The 16,835-nt window shown below is 50.3% G+C and overlaps 1 protein-coding gene and 1 long non-coding RNA gene across 2 annotated transcripts in view; one reads left to right on the top strand and one right to left on the bottom strand.

Moving 5' to 3' along the window:
• Positions 1 to 296: 296 nt before the first annotated feature.
• Positions 297 to 3,656, bottom strand: LOC118690976 (uncharacterized). The gene is made up of 2 exons (XR_004980930.2): positions 3,525 to 3,656; positions 297 to 3,118 (listed from the first exon to the last, which is right to left on the bottom strand). It is a non-coding gene; the product is annotated as an uncharacterized LOC118690976 (long non-coding RNA).
• A 188-nt stretch (positions 3,657 to 3,844) lies between these two features.
• The window catches only part of CTDSPL2 (CTD small phosphatase like 2), a 31,514-nt gene continuing 18,523 nt past the window's right edge, over positions 3,845 to 16,835 (top strand). Inside the window, exon 1 of the mRNA XM_036389834.2 lies at positions 3,845 to 3,917. The gene's annotated coding sequence lies outside the window, so the exon portion shown is untranslated. The remainder of the gene's footprint in view (positions 3,918 to 16,835) is intronic.

The following is a 16,835-nucleotide window of genomic DNA, read 5'->3' as shown; positions in this document are numbered from 1 at the left end:
CCAGAGAAACAACTCCAGTTACTCCAGCCAGTCCAAGCTGCCCAGTTTTGGAGGTTTTCAGCAAGCAGACTCTGCCAAAGCTTTCCCGAAGTCACATGGATCCCACAAAAACAACCAATCACTGGTGAACCCATTTTCATTTCAAAATGAGGAAAACCAAACTGATGGGCAGGATCTTGCCAAAAGGTCAAACCCAGTTCTGGATGAAACAAACCCTTATATTTTTCAGCATTTTAACAGCCATGAAGAGCTGAAGATATTTTGAAGTGACAAGAAACAAACAAACAAACACGAGATAATGGTTTGTGGATTTTATTAAATGTTACCATTTTACATTTCCATATATGCAAACCCAGCAACAGTGGGAAATCCAAAGCCTGCAGGACAGAAGAGCTGGTGAGTGAGTGTTCTGCAGTAGTACATGCAGAAAGTACAAAAGGTTTTCTTCTCTATAAATCTATTTTCTGCCTATTTACAGTTTGCACAATGGACTGAATGATGCTCATTTATGTGGTGGTTTGGAGGTCCTGAGCTCTCAACAGGACCCATTTCCCTGTACACACACATCTGTGAAGAAATTCTCTGTCTGAAAACTTTCTCCTTTATCCCTATTAAGGCGAATTTCCACATGCCATAAATCTGCCAGCTGCACTCTCTGCTCCAGGAGATACACGGAGCTTTCAGTAACCTGGCACCCACACAGGGAACTTCCAGCTGAAGTAACCTGGGACCCTTCCTTGAGGAGGCTGACCAAAAGGATAGGATCAAATCTTGCTGCAATGATAGAAAATGTGAGATTAGGCACTTTATAAGGAGGAGCAGTGTCCTGCTGTTCCAGCTGGCTCCAGCACCGAGACCAGATTTCTGCAGTTAAAATAAAACAGGAAAACAAACCCACAAAACCAACCGGGGCCATCTCTCCCTATTTATGAGAGTGCAGTGGAATTTTCAAGCCAGCCAGAAACAGAGTAATGATATTTATGCCTGAACATTTTTATGCCAATATAGAAACCATAATACTCCAATTCCTCAACCTATATGAAACCCTGTGTAGCCACACTGGAATTACTGGGATGGATAATCTACAGTTCAACTTCCCAAAACCAGGTTTGACTGCTGGTGGCTGTGCATTTCCATCCCTGGAGGAATGTCTCATGCCACTCTCCAGTGCTGCACTGTGCCAGATCAAACACAAGGCTCATTCCCGTGTTTCTGCAGGCTTTGGGAGCAGATGAATCCCTGGTGCTGTCAGCTGGAGTGTCTGCAGTGAGAACAGCGAGTCTGGAGCTCCTCCTGGACAGCCAGATTGGCTCCCAGACTGCTGGGATGGAGCAGCAGCACAGCCTGGGAGCTGCTTCTCTCAACTCTGGTCAGCTATCCGAGGGAACTGATCCCCTTCAGAAAGGCAACAGGGACAGCAAACACTGGAAATGGGCGGTAGTAACGTAGAAACCCAAAGAAGACTCTGAATTTGCTGAGAAGTGCCAGATGCTGAAGTTAAACTGAAAGTGGAACTGGAATAAACCCCACCCAGTCCTGAGCTGCAGATGCTACAACAACCCTCCCCACATGAGCTCTGCAGCATCAGGGAGCTCACTCTGGAGCACGTCAGTTTACGTGGTGTATAACCACAGAGCTAAGGGCTCTGCGAGGCTCAGGGGACAGAGCTGGGAGGAAATCCTAAACCCTGATCCTAAATCCCAATGTCTTCCAGGAGCAGTCGGGATCCCAGTGCAGGAATGGGCAGTGGTCTGACAGGCGCACGTTTCCCCTTCAGCGTCTCTGTGAAGTGAAGCAAACGTGCTCCTCAAAGGTCTCAGGAGCCCAGACCCTCCAGCCAGGGGAGGCCCACTGCTGCCAGCTCAGCCTCTTCTTTGGCCCAAACCCACGTTCTGAGCTGTGTGTGCCAGCACAGGGTTTTGACACTGCCCACATGGGGCTGAGGCTGTGCTCCGTGGGGAGCAGGGTACAGCAGGGGGACCTCTGAACTCCTCCCTGCACAGCAACACCATCAGCAAGATGATTTTCCACATCCCCTTTCCTGCCAGTCCAGCCCCTTCTCCCTAATTCAGCAGCAGGGAACTCGAGGAGAGCACAAGGCACTGTGAAAAGCAAATTTTGATATCCTGTTACACAGAAAAGGGCAGTTCTCTTTGCCATAAAGATCAGTTTGAACCCTGAGTCACACGTTTGATCTCTTGTCAGAGTGTTTTTGGCCATGCTGGTGCTCACACAAATACCTGCTTGCTTTGAATCTTGCTGGATCAGCTCCTCTGGCCGCTTGTTTCATTTTAATTACATGGCTTGAGAGAGTATTTCCACCCACCATTTCCCAAAACTCCCACTTTCTAAGTATCAGTGACTGTCCTTTTGGGGTAACAGTGTGAGACATCACACAGTTATCCTGCCATACAGGTTCCTCCTCAGGGACTGCCAAACCATCTTAATGAGGCTCTAACATGCCCAAACGAACCTTTTTCACAGCTGATCACTCACAAAATATTCACAGGAAATACTGGAATGCTCTAAAGGAATATGGTTCCCTGTTCTGAATGAGTTTCCACTGCCTTCCTACAACCTCTTTTCTATGGTAAAATTAGCTTTATAACGTCTTCTGTTAAAGACAGACCAGTAGAGTCCTGCTTATAGAATTCTAAACCAAATCTTGGCTTCACAGCAGCAGATGTACTTCTCTTTAACAAGCCAATGAATATTTTAGGTGACTAGAGAGCTGGGACTTCTATAATCTGATCCACGTTCAAAAGCTAAGCAGGGAGTCCACAGGTACCAGGAAACACAACACCCCTGTAAGTTTCTTCACTGCTAAATTCGAGGATGCCAGATACTCCTGTAAAAACCTTCCACTCAGGGCAGTACCTTGAGATGTTATCCTGTCATAACACAGGGGAACCTGAGAACTGATTTCTGTTACAAAGACTGGTAAGTAAAAGTGATCGTCAAAAGAAAACTTAAGATTTCCAACTTCAGTAGCATTGAGATGAGAAATATAACCTCACTACATGCTGCTGTACTGCAAGAGATGGCCAAGCTGCTTCATTAAGCCCTTCAAATAGTAAAGCACGCAGCATCCTCAGCATTTCCCACACAAAGAGGCTGCCTAGGAAAAAAAAAAAAAGAGAAAGCGGAAATAAAACTTCACAACACACTCCACAGGCGACTTAAAACAGCAACCGAAACCGCAAGCCAGCGCTGCCCTACGCTTGGGGAATGGGACGGAGGGCGAGCCAGCAGGGCCGGGCCGGGAGCGGGGAGCGCCCGGCGGTGCCCAGGGGAGCGCGGGGCGAGAGCGGCCGGAGCCGGGGCCGGCGCGGGGCTGCGCTGTCCGTCCGTCCGTCCGTCCGTCCGTCCCGTCCCGCGGCGAGTGCTGCCCGGCGCTGCCGCTGCTGCTCCCGGGGAGCGCCGGAAGGGCCGGGGGCCGCGGGCAGGGCCGGGACTCGCTGCCGCTCGCCCCCCGCCCCGCTCGCGCCCCGCGGTCCCCTCAGAGCTCCCCTTTCTCCGCTCACCTCCCGGCGCGGCCCGGCGGAGGACCCGGGGCAGCCGTGCTTCCTCCGCCGAGGCACCGCGGGCGCTGGGCGCTGCTCTCCGTCCCGCTGCCGGCCCCGCTCCCGCCGGCTCCGGCGCCGCCGCCGCCGCGCCAGGCCCCGTTCCCTCCTTCCCGGCCTGCCCCGGCCCGGCCCCCTCCCCCGGCCGGGCGCGCCTGCGCGGCGGCCCCGCTGCCATCCGGGTCCCTCGGTGCGGTGCAGCGGGTCGGTAGGCGGGAAATGGCGACTGAGCGCTGAGCGCCGAGCGCCCGGAGCGCGGACCCGCCGCCGCCGCCCGCCCCCTCCGCCCGCCCGGCCGCCCGGCCGCCCGCAGCGCGGCCCCGCGGCGCCGCTCCCCGGCCCCCGCTCCCGCAGGTGAGTGACGCGGCGGACCCGCGCGGGTCCCAGCCCGGGATCAGGTGGGGGCGCGGGGTGGCCGCTCCGAGTGACCGGCGGGATGTCCCCTCGGGGCCTGCCCGCGGCGGGCCCGGCGCCCGCCGACACGCCGCGTCCCCCCCGCTCGCCCCCCGCGGCCGCCGCGGAGCCCCGGGCGAGCCCCGGCCGCAGCCCTGGCGGGCCGGCCCTGCCGCGGGGAGCGGCGGAGCGGTGTCACCCCGCCTGACACCCCCCGCCCGCCCCTCCAGGCCGAGGCCTGCGGCGGGTCCCGCCCGCCCGGCCCGTCCCGCGCCCCGGGGCCGGGCCGGAGCCGCAGCGCTGCGGGCGCATCGCGGGCCGTGCCCGCGCGGGTCCCGCGCAGGACGCGCCTGTTGCTGGCGGTGTTGTCGCCGCCGGGGCGGCAGCGCCGGACGCGCCTGTCAGCGGCCCCGGGGGCAGCGGGACGGGCTCGGCGGGGGCGGCCGCTCCGCGCTGCCCGGGCAGGGCTCCCGGCGGCGGCTCCGGGGATGTCAGCGCGGCGGGGCGCGGGGGACACCAACTTTGTCGCCGTCTGCGGCGGGGGCGGCGGCCGCGCCGGCACCGTGCGGGACCCCCGCCGTCCGGGGCCGTTATTGGCGTTCCCGGTCCCTGCTGGGAACGCGGCGGAAGGAATTAGCATGCTGCATACCACATTGATTATCTGCTCGCTCGGTGTTACTGGAGAGCACTGTACGAGCCTGTTGCTCAATTTTATGGTACTTAAGAGCGCTGGAGAGGACAGGTCTGGCTGTTTGTGTCAGGCTGTTTGGGTGAGCTCAAGCCTGGGTCCGTCCAAGGAACTTCGTTCTCTGTGGTGACAGTTGTGATGCTGCTTCTGGTCCCAAGCCTATTGTTTCTGGGAGGGATTTTCCATCGTCTTCCAGATGCTTATGGTGCACTTTTAAAAGTAACTTCGAGTTTGTCGTTATTGTCTTTGCCTTTGTTGATGTGTTTCCACTGTTAGAGTAGCCCGTGAAGAGGATCTCTAAGTGTAACTATTACTCTGTTGCCTTGGGCAAGTGACAACCTCTTTTGCCGTTTCTCCACGAGTAAAATGGGGATAATAATACCTTGGAGAGTTGTTACAAGAAGTAGTTAATGTTTGTAGAGGACTTAAAAGACCTAAGTGTTATTAATTAAGCCCCATGACACATTAAGGTAAGAGTTAGCGAGCCAGGTTTGCACATGGATGAACTGAGGCAGGAAGAGATTATGATTTAGCCAGAGTAACGTCCTGGATCTGTGACAATAGCAGAAAACAAGTTGTAACTACTTCATGCTGTAGGCACAAGGGAGCCGTTCTGGATAACAGATAGGATTCCAAGATTACTTGCCCCTCCCTCACCCCCCCCTCCCAATTTCAGGCTTTTCTACTTTAGGAGGTTCTGCCTGTGTGACTTCCAGTTGACTGGATAGCTCCAAGGACACTTACGGCTTGCCCACTTAAAAGTGTTTCAGCAGTTTTCATAACAAGATATATGTTCTAGGATGCAAGCCAAATCCCGACTTAAATTCCATGAAACATTCTCCTCTTTTCCTCTGAAAACATCGTGTGGAACTTAGTTTTGATCCTGTTCCAGTCAGTGCAGTGTGCACCAAAGCTGACATTCCTGTTCCATCAAAGTTCTTTATTAAAGAAAAAATTCCCCTGTCAGTCTGCCCTGGAGATTGAATGGGACAGTTGGATCGTTTTTCTAAGGATGTAAACGTTCCACGTATGCTGGGGCCGTGCGTGCTTTTCATAATTGAAAGGTGATTTCCCATGCCCAGCCTTGCACCCCTTCCAGGGTGGTGGTTCCCCAGCACAAGGATGTGACACTGTCAGAGCCTCGGCAGCATTAAGCAGTTAAAAAACCAGAAAAAGTTGTCAGAATTCAAAAGGACACTGAGTCTTCACCTTCCCAAGTTTTTCCATACTGCACTGGCTCCTCTTTGATCTCTTGTAATGCTGTGAGGTGCCACCAACAGAAATCGTGTTTGCAGGAGACTTTGGGAATCACATCTGCTCTTTCGACAGATTTCTGTGCACATATTTCATTCCTGTGGAAGAAGCTTTCCACAGGTGTAAGGGGAAGAACAACTTGGGGCACTTACACATTTTTGTAAAAACCATTCTGAAAGTCAGGCTGAACTATTTTGGCAAGAACTTGCAAGAAAAGCTTGAGCAGGGGGATTGCACAAGAGAAACTCCAGAGTTGCCTTCCTACCTCAGCCATTCTGGGAGTCTAGAAAAGCAGGATGCATGAAGTAGGGCTGGAATTTGACATAAATTTAGAATTCCTGTGTATTTCTAGACATATGTGTGCTCTGAGAGGAGCTTGAGACTTCTTGCCTTTTTTGGGACAGTGCAATGGATTCCAGAGCATCACTGTGATCATTTCAGGATCACAGCTGGATAAGTAATCATACAGCCCTAAAGGTGCCTTTTCCAGGTTGTGGGTGTGCAGCTGTGCCCTGCCCAGGTTGTGCCCCATCCACGTGCTTTCAGCCTGGTCTCCCTGGGGAAGGCAGTTCCCATGTCTGCTGGGTTTGGCACTTTGGTGACGTCGGTGCAGGACCACTGAGATCATCCCAGAGTTAAAGGCTGCCCCTCACACAGGCTCCCTCTGTGACTGCATCCTCACTCTGTAATTCCTCAGGAGTGCTCCTCTCCACAAGTGCCTTTCTCATTCTTCACTCACGGCAGATCAGATGTGGTGATTCTTACTCGGAGCCCAGGAAGCAAAGGACCAAGTCTGAATGAAATCCCTTCATTTGCTGGCCCCTGAGTTGCTGTCACCATCTCTTGTATGTTTTAGAGAGGAGATTGGTTTTTGTGTGCTGTGTATGAAAAGTTCCTGGGGTGCTGCTCCCAGCTCTGGGGTTCCCAGCACAGCAGGGACATGGACCTGTTGGACTGAGTCCAGAGGAGACCCCCAGGCTGATCAGGGGCATGGAGCAGCTCTGCTGTGGGGGAAGCCTGGCAGAATTGGGATTGTTCAGCCTGGAGAAGAGAACCTTCAGGGGGATCTCATTGTGGCCTTCCAGGACCTGAAGGAGCCAGCAAGAAAGATGGAGAGAGACCCTTTACAAGGGTCTGGAGGGACAGGACACAGGGAATGGCTTCCCACTGCCAGGGGGCAGGGATGGATGGATACTGGGATAGGGATGGGGCCCTGGCACAGGGTGCCCAGAGCAGCTGTGGCTGCCCCTGGATCCCTGTCAGTGTCCCAGGCCAGGCTGGATGGGGCCTGGAGCAGCCTGGGACAGGGGGTCCATGGCAGGGGGGTGGAGCAGAATCAGCTTTAAGGTCCCTCCCAACCCAAACCATTCTACAGTTCTGTGATTTGATGTTTGTACATCCCAACTGAATCCTCAGAAAATGCAAATACGCACCACAAGTGCAGAGCTGATTAATCAAATCCATGATGGGCTGTGCTTTTCAGGGGGCAGACTGTTCAAATGGAATCATTGCTGGGATCCTGGGAGGGAAGAGCAAGCTCTCAGCAGTTTAAGAGGAGCTCTCCCAGGCAGGATGTGGCAGTGCCAGCCCTACAGGGCTCCATCCCTGGGGAATTCCCTGGAGTGCCACGGAGCTGCAGTGGGGTGCAGCTCTGATTGCTTCAGAGAAGCTCACATACACCAGGGTGCTTGAAAGCCTATCTAACATGTTGTTTACATGTTGAGATGCCTAGATGGCCATTATTTAGTGTTCTAGAAAAATAAATATTTGACATTCACAGATGAAGACATTTTCAATAGCACTTGAAAAATTAAGTGGGAAATCATCCACATCTAAAGCAATCAGCTCGGGGGTTGGGTCGGAGCTTCCCAGTTGGCAGTCCTAACTTTTTCTAAATAAATTACTTCCCAATCAGATCAGTTTCAGTAATTACTTTGATTAAGGTGCTCTTAACTTCTCAAATGATAAGTTCTCTCATCATATCCTGTGATCCAAGGAAAACCCTTGTCAGGACAATCTGCTGTAAGAAAACAGGGAGTTGAGCAGAGCCTGCAGTGCACTCCCACCTCTGCCAGCACTGGGGATCCGTGCGGGATCTGAGGAGGTACGGCCTTTGCTGCCTCAGTTTCCCTGTCTGATGGGGCAGTGTTTTGGTAATGTGTGGCCAAGCCCAGGGGAAGGAGTTGTGCAGCTGCTGGTGGACAGGATTAACGCAGCAGCACATTGATCTCTGCTCTGTTGGGACATGCAAAATACAGCTCCCCGCGGGAGGCGTTTTCAGAGTCCAGCCCCATCAGTCAGATTTCTGTGCATCCTGCTAAAAATAACCCTAAAGCCAACATTTAGGAAGTGCCTGTGCTGCATTAGGTCCAGCAAGGATCCACTGCCCACCAAGTGATGCTTCTGCTGGAGTTACATAGAAAAGAGATGATGGAAATAGAAATTATCCCTAACAGTCCTAACCTGTCTGAATTCAGCGTTCAGTTTTGGTGGGTGAGGACTCTAGTTAGGATGCATGAAACACCTCTACTTCTGTGCCCATGGTATTTCGTGTGGCAGTATAATTTTAAGCATAATACTGTCATGAAAATAAGTTTAACTAAAAGGAGCTGTTAACTCCACGGCATCTGGAAAATAAACTATGGATACTTACTTAAGTATGGATACTTACTTAAAGGAGCATAGTTACAAAAAATACATCCTGCTAGTCATTGCCAATATTCCAGGTGTAAGTAGGAGAAAAGAATCTAGGACTCTAAAGCGTTTGGTTTAGACCTTACCTGTAAATTAATTACCTTATATGTATAAACAAGAGTGTTGTTAGCAGCAGAAGAGGGCCAGGCAGCTGATGCTGCAGGGCTCATTAGCATCCTCAAAGCCTCCCAGGGAAGGGAGGGATCCTGTCCTTATTTAGGCTGTGTTTGGGAATAGCTAATTTAAGTTAATAAAGTAGCAGGAACTCTGATCAAATCAGAGCAGTTGTTCTGAGCAGTTTGGCCTGTGCTGCACCAATTCAGTCTAAATCATAACTCAGTTTACCCTAGGCCATTCTAACCCACGGCTGCTTTGATTTACCCTGTACTTTAGGAGGTGCTAATTAGTGGAAGGGAGGTAATTCAATCTAAGGCTGAGGCTGTACCACAAGGGCTTCCCTGGCCCCACAGCAGCAGCCTGGTTGGTGGGGAGCCCCACGCGGGCTCCTGGGCTGCCGTGCCCTCCGGGAGCCTCTCGGCCTGGCTGGGGAGAAGCAGCATTCCCCCTTCCCTCTTCCCACAGCTGGCACTGCCTGGGAAGGCTGCTGGCTTAGACCCAGCCTAGCACAGGTTTCCTTAGGCTGGGCAGAGCTCTGGGGGCTGTGCGTGCTGTGCTCAGCACGGAGGGGCTGGGGCAGAGCCCGACACTCTGTGTGTGTGTGTGTGTGTGTGTGTGTGTTTCTGAGCCCGTGCTGGCATTGCACTCCGCCTGCTGGAGCTCCCTGCAGGCTTGCCCTCCTCTGGTTCACGTCCAGGCACTGCTGTGTGTGCGCTGCTGCTCCAGGAAGGAGGGGGTCCCCTGCTCCAGGTGACAGCTGGGACCTGCCCTGTGCCCTCGCTTCTCCTCCACTTCCCTTCCAGAGGACGTAACAGCACCGCTCCTTGTTCCTCCCCATCCTGGAGGCTTCTCTCATTTTACCATCCCAGGGGAGCTCATTTAGGGGCAGGAGGCTTCTGTTTCTCTGGAGCAGTGCTCTGGGCTGCAGGGCGGTGCCTGGTACCCAGTTCCAGTCCATCACCTGGCAGGGCAATCCTACAGGTGAGGGCTGAGTGCTGGTGCTGGCACTGTGGGCTGTGGGAGCAGCTGGGAAAGCAGGGGCGATGGTCAGGGAAAGGAAAACAGCCAGGAATGCACAGCTCCTGTGAGCTTTGTGGGCAGCAGGTCTGGCCTGCGGCTTGCCAAAGCAAGGCAGAGTGTGAACTGCAGGTTTAAGGTTTGTTTTCAGAGGGGGAAAACAGTGTGCAAAAAGTAAGGGAAGTGTTTAATAAATAGCAGGAATATATACAAGAATGTTCAAGGTACTTGCAGGCATTGTGAGTGTGGGATTTAACTACATTATATTTGACTGAGTTACCTACCTCAGTTTGTCTGACACCTTGAGCTCTGTCAAGACCAAGCAGTTGTAGTTAAATCAATTTAAATACAATTGGAAAAGCTTGTTTATTTTGCTTATCAGGCCAGAAATTACAAAGATTACAGGAGAAAATAAAGTTAGTGTAATCTTGATGCTTTTATGATCTTAAAGATTTGGAAGAAACTTTTGAGGACTTCATTGTAGCTAAAATAATATTCCTAAACAACTGTAATTTCTGGGTTTAGAGTCTTTTACTTTTGTGTTGCTTAGGGACTAGGAAGCTCATTGGTACTTTTAAGAGAAGGGTTTTTGGGAGCTCAGTTGGAAAAAGGGGCTACAGAGATTCAGGTGAAGAGGTGTCAGACTTAATTGTTAGGTGTAATTACCCTCTTGGACTCATTTGAAGATAATTCTCTTTTGATAGTAGATTGGTTTATCATATACCTGAAAAGGTTTGATAATGTTCCATCTCAAAGATTAATAGTTAATATGGAAATATCCTAAGTCAATTAGCATGAGTACTGCAGGAGCAGGCAGAGGATGCCACCCTGCTGGTGAGGTGTTGTGTTCAACCCCTGGGGAAAGCAGGGAGGGACAAACCGGGGTGGAAAGGCTGTGACAGAGGGTTCAAAGCCCCCCTCAGCACCCACAGGCTGGAGGCACAGCACCTGTGCAGCGTTCTGTGTGTCAGAGTGGGGCTGAGGTGCTGCTCAGCTCTGCTCGCTCCCTGGGGCTGCACGGACACTCCTCCCCTGCTCCTGCTCTGGGCTCTGCCTCTTTGAAATCAGGGGGGTGGGCTTTGCTTGCCCTCTGTGCTCAGAGACAATTAACAGCACTAATTTCTGATTTGTAACATACATGATACTGAAAGGACGAAGCAAGGAATTTTTTCCTACTTCAGTGTGCCAGTTTTTAAATATTCCAGAGGTGGGATAAGCAAGGAAGCAAGGTGGAATGTGCCTGTGTGTAAGGTCTGAGCCACGGCCATCTTTGGCTTACCTGGGATGCTTGAAGGATCTGGCTTACCTACACAGGTTTGAATTTTCAGAAACCTTGTAGGAACTGAGTATATTTAAAATTTCTGTTCTTCTGTGACATTGGGTTGATGCTGGTCCGTGGACTCTGCAGTTCCCAGGGAGGACTGACAGACACACAGACACTTGCAATTGGATAAGCCCCATTTTCTCTAGGAAGAGCTGATCAGTGTTTCTGTGCTGAAGGACAGAGCCCATCAAAGAGTGCAGTGAGCAAAAGAAACCCATGCTAGAACTGTCCTTTTCCCTGCCAGGAGTTCCATGTTTTATTCCCGTGTGGAAACACTCCAGCCTGAAGACATGGCTGGCTGGAGGGTCAGGACAAAGGAGCTGCAGGGGCTGGAAGGATGAAGGGAAAGGAGGAATGGGCATTAGAGAGCATTCCTTTCACCTCCAGTAAAACATTTCTACTCTCCCACAGTTTTGCTGAGTTGTTTCTTCAGCCCTGCTGGTGAGAAGTGATGTGTGCTCTGTCATATACCGCACGGCACAGCGGTGGCAGCTAACTTGTTTCAAGTATTTCTTTGGTATTTAAGGTAACTTGTTACTTAAGTTAAGGAAATTTGTTACTTAAGTTAACTCAGGTTTCCTCAGTATCTGGAAGATTTTCCCAAAGTCTAATGTAGCTGCTTTGCAATGTGATAAATTAACCACTTGTGCTGCTTTGGAACGTGCCTTGGTGCTTTCTCCATGGTAGGGATTTCTGACCAGAGGCCAGGCTCACTCCTGATACTGGGGAATGGCTGGAAACAAATCCAACGACTGTGGAAGCTCCCAGGTGGTACCGGCACTTCTTGTTCCTGCTGATTTCTCTGGTTCAGGGTCCCTCAGTGCAGATTCTCAGCGGCTGTGTGGCGATCAGGGCGCTCACCCACAGGTTTCCACCACGAGGCTGTGGTCCAGGAGCAGGACCCCTCTTTTCCCCAGCTCCAAAGCCCCGCAGACAGAACTCCCCAAAGCAGGGCACGAGCCAGACCCCTTCTCCTCGCTCAGCAGAGCAGTGCCCTGGCTGCTTGCAGAGCCAGATCTGCCACCGCACAGCCGGAAAGTTCTTGTTTCGTTGCATGTTGTGCATTTCAGAGTGACAGAGATGCATTGGACCAACCTGGAGGTGATTATCTTGTGAAAGAAATAAGTGAAATTCAGGGTGAAATCAACTGGAAACGTTGCAGCGTGGATGCAGGGCAGTTTCACCCTCCAGAATTTCTGTTGTCATTGGTAGCTTGTGCTTATTATACTTTGTATTATTGGAATATTGAGCAGAAACTTCCTATAACTTTCCATTGAGTAAGCAACAAAGCTTGTTGTTATTTTTTCTTTTGTTTTTTTTTTTTCTTGTGGATTTTTTACCCAAAGTAAAACAGGGAGTAAAAAAAGAGAATGAAATAAAATGTACAAAATAGCTTCATTGTGACGGAATCAGACAGGTCCCTGAAATTCATTTCAGGCAAGTTTTTGGGACTGGATACGTTTCAAGTTCATCATGTCTCAATATTATGTTTTAAGGGTAAAAACATAGCATCACTCACAAGTGAGTACAGCTGTTAAACCTTTAGAACTTATTTTCATGTCAGTTTTAACTCAGGTACAGGCCCAAATTAATCTCAGATTTGCAATTTTGTGAGAATGAAGTTTTCCATGCAGGAAAGAAGCCAGGATGGGCTATGAAAGAGTCAGTATTAATTCAGCATGTATTCATAAGGGAAAAAGATTCGTTTAAATTTTGTCTGGACACTGAGTAATACGAATCCTGATTGTGCTGGAATTTTCCCCATTTTAACAACAGAGTTGGTTGATTTTTTTATTGTAAATCAGGGAGGCCAGGTGCGAGGAGAGCATGAAAACAGCCCCGTGCAAAGGGGAGAGCAGAGTTTAACCTCTTGTGAAAGGCTCTGAAGGGATGCAGTGTACCAAGGAAGGTGTTTGCCAGGGCAGTGAGAATCATATTATCATTTAAAGAGTCTTTATCCTGCAATAAAAATAGTCTGCTATTTTTGAGGCCGAAGGAGCAGCCAGAACCCTTATCTATCCCTTGGAAAGATAGCAGCCTGACAAGGTCCTGTGGGATACGGGATTGTGGCTGCGATCCCCCGGGAGGGTTCAGGTGGAGTGGAGCAGGATTAGGTTCTCTGAAGTGAAGCAAAAGGCAGCTCTGCTGCTGTGCAGACCGTGCAGAAATTCCTACATTCTCCTCACAAACACAGGAGCTACTCCTCAGCTTCCATAGGCAAACCCAGACGTACTCAGGCTTATTAATCTGCTGTTTCTGCTGTTTTTTAATGAAAAAGATAACTGATATGGGCGAGCTGAACAATTAGCACAAGTAACTCCTCGGGATTGTTTTGTGTTCAGACCACATCCCGGAAGGTCTGTTCAGGAAGTGTTTGCAACCTGTCCATGCCACGGCTTCTAACAGAGGGACTTGACTTCCATAAATAGGCTCCCTGTGTGCCTGGCAGTGTGGATTAAATGTCCAGAGAGCCTGAGGACAGCTGGTCCCTCCCAGAATCCCAACAGGAGCAGTGCTGGTTCTGTGGAATCTGTTCCTGCTCGTCTGCAACTCCAGCCCTGCAAACTTTCCTCTCCCAACCTCTCAGGAGCCCCACAAGATCTGGAGGTGGCTGATGTGAAATTGTCATCTTGGCAGCACCAGAGGTTGGAAATAGGCCCTTCTTTCTGCAGCAGGTTTTGGGGTTTGCTCTGAGGTTTGCTGTCCCGTGCTTACCCCAGTTCTCCAAGTTTCCTCCTTGCTTAGTGTGACACAAAACTGGAAAGCCTGAATTAATTACCAGCGTGTACCCTCAGTGCAAAGAGAAAAATATCTTGGCTGGGAGGGAATAAACTTTCAGTTCCAAATGCATTTGGTATAATCAAAACAAAGCCTCACTAGCAAAGCAATGGCAAAACAGAAATATGATGGCTAGAGCAGAAAAAGAAAGGAACAGAAGATCTATTTTCTGTTGAGGCCGATTGTAAAAAGCTACCATCCTTCTTTGGCAAATCCTTCTAAGGATGGGCTTGTTTTAGGGGCAGTACTCAGACTTTGGGAGAGTAGAAGTGAGCACAAGGTAGGTGTCCTGAGGGATCAGGGTTTGAACAGCTGAAGAGCAAGGATTTCAAGCAGGATTTTGTTTCAGATGGAAATGATTTGGTGCCCTGGATGGTGGGGAGGAGCAGAAAATGGGCTTTCAGTGAAACAGGGAGAATTTAGAGGTGCCTTTGATAGCTGGAATTACGTACTGTTAATAAATCAGTGCCTTTTTATTTTGCTTTCACCCATCCCAGACTAGCATCACTTCCAGACTGCTTTGAGTCAGGCTTTCCTGGTTTATTGCTCTCTTAGTGCTGCAGTGGCAGAAAAACACACCTAAAGATTGGAGAAGAGTGACAAGTAGTGCAGTGCATTGGAAAACATGAAATGCATCTGCTGGAGTGACATGAAATGGCTGTGATTTTCTGGGGAAGGAGAGTAAGTTGGTTAAAAAAGGCCAAGAGTCGTTAAAGGGGAAGGGTCTCAACATCTTGAGCTAACAAGGAGTATTTCCTTGAGGTGTGAGAAGGGCTTTGGGACCTGTCTGGGTGCAGGTTTACCCGCCCATCCTTGCCCTTGGCTTTGGGGGGCACAGCACGGTTCAGCCCACGCTGCTGTGTCCCCAGAGCCCTGCCAGCGTGTACAGATACCACACCAATAACATAATATTAACAACATAACCTTCCCCTGTGGCTCAGGGCTGCGCCCAGCTCGGGCTCTGGCTTTCCTGAAAGCATCCCCAGCCCCGTGGGGATGGATCCCAGCCAGCCAGGAGCACATCGCCTCCTTGGGCTGCTCCTCACCCTGAAACCTGGGTCACATCGCAGCCGTGAAACACCTGACAAAACAAAACACCTCTGCCATGACTTGTCTGCAAGGAAACTGAGCAAAAGATCTGCTGCTGGTTGCTCTGCCCGTGGCTCTGCCTGCGGATCCCGCAGATCAGAAAGAAGCACACGCGTCTCAGCAGGGAGGTGTGTGTCAGCTGGGCTGGCAGGGGACAGGGACACCGAGCCTGCCACTCCCTCAGTTTCAAACCCCTCACTTGGCACAGCTGTTAAATGTGGGGACAGGTCACAGCTTTGTGCAGTCGGTCACGTCTCCCTCTCTGTTTACACCATGCGTTGATGCTCTTGCTCAAAATTTTAAAATTGTTTAAAGATTTACTTTCTTGGCTTTGTGTAAAAAATGTTTCAAGAAAAAAAACGCAGATAAAGAAATAGAAGTTTTTCACCTCCTGTGTTGCTGTCACCAAAGTCACACTCTGGACATGCTCAGGTTGTCTGAATGCTCTGGAGCTGCTGGGTGGTGTGGAGGCTTGGGATAGATTGATATCTGTGGTGGCAGCTCCGTGTTATTCCTGAGTGCCAAACTGAATGGAGAAATTGTTCAACAACAGAGTTTGGAATTTTCTTGTCACTTATCTCTGCCTATTGTTCTTCACCATTGTTCTTTTACCATCCTCAACCTTTTCCTGTATCAGAAAGCCCTAAACCCTGTAATTAGATGTGCCTCACCTAATTTTCCTTTTAATAGTTTGGGGGAAAGCAGAGAAAACAGCAGTGTCATACGTGGTGGGAAATAAACCATCCCTAAGTGCAGATTCCGTGGAGGTGTGCTCTCAGTTTGAAATATGAGTCATTCACAGGAATTTCTTTCCTGTAAGTACAGTGTACCTGGGCCATGGAATAACAACAGTGTTCTCAAGGTAGGGAGCCTGACACTTGGTGTGTGTGAACTCAGGAAAATGGAATTTATTGCAGCCATAGCTCCTTCAGCTGCTGCTTTTAAACAGCTCCTACATTTTATTTTCCAGTCCCACAAATTATTGAGTGGATATTCCTTTTAGTCGTTCTTTTTCCATGTAATTCTCTCTTGAAGAACATGGTTTTTTCCCCCCACTCTTTCTGGGTTTATTGTAAGTGTAGAAGTCATTGAAGAGAGAAGGGGCTTTGGGAGCTGATTTCCCTGAGCAAACTCCCTGGCACGGTGGAGGTGGCAGTGCCAGCCCAGGCTCAGGTCCTTGGTCACCCGTAAGGGATGGCACGTGCTGGGGAAATCCAAATCCTGCAGCTCTGAGGAAGGAAATTCTCCTACATGTTTAGACTTGATTATTTTGACTGCATTAAGTTTTGTAGCCTGGTTCAGGAAAGAACCACAACTATAATTCAGTAAAAACTCTCCTCCCGTCTGGATCCAGTGCTAGAAAAGCAAACTCCTGTCTCTGAGAGGATTGTAGGTACCTGTTGCTAAGTCCATTAGAGATATTTATAACCCCAGGCTTGATACCCAGCATGTGCAGTGAGCCAAAGGAGTCCCTGGCAGGGCTGCACTGAGGAGCTGAGCATTTCCCTGCTGCATAAATGTGTCCTCACTATTGTCAAGTATTTACTTGATTCATCTTTTGTCCCACTGATACTTGTTTCAGTTCTAGAAAAGTCAGGCAAGCAAAGTCAGGCTTATACTATAGCAAATTGGAAGTGATATTTTCATTCCCACATTGGAATTTCACTAGTGTCTGTCTCCTGTCCATGTTTTACAGTTTTAATTCCTTTTTACACGCACTTGTTTTGTGTGGTCAGCACAGCCCAGGGCAGTGCCCGTGCCCTGAGGTGGCACTGCTGGGGCACCTCCAGTGCTGGGGGCAGCTCTGAGCTCCTCCCAAAAAGAGAGACCTGGAGTGTGTGCAGGGCAGGGAACCGAGCTGGGAAGGGGCTGGAGCCCCAGGAGAGGCTGAGGGAGCTGGGCAGGGGCTCAGCCTGGA

Source organism: Molothrus ater, chromosome 13, assembly GCF_012460135.2.
Source record: "Molothrus ater isolate BHLD 08-10-18 breed brown headed cowbird chromosome 13, BPBGC_Mater_1.1, whole genome shotgun sequence".
Classification (NCBI taxonomy): Eukaryota; Metazoa; Chordata; class Aves; order Passeriformes; family Icteridae; genus Molothrus; species Molothrus ater.
The sequence above is the reverse complement of the archived record's forward strand: the minus strand, read 5'-3'. Positions and strand labels throughout refer to the sequence as shown.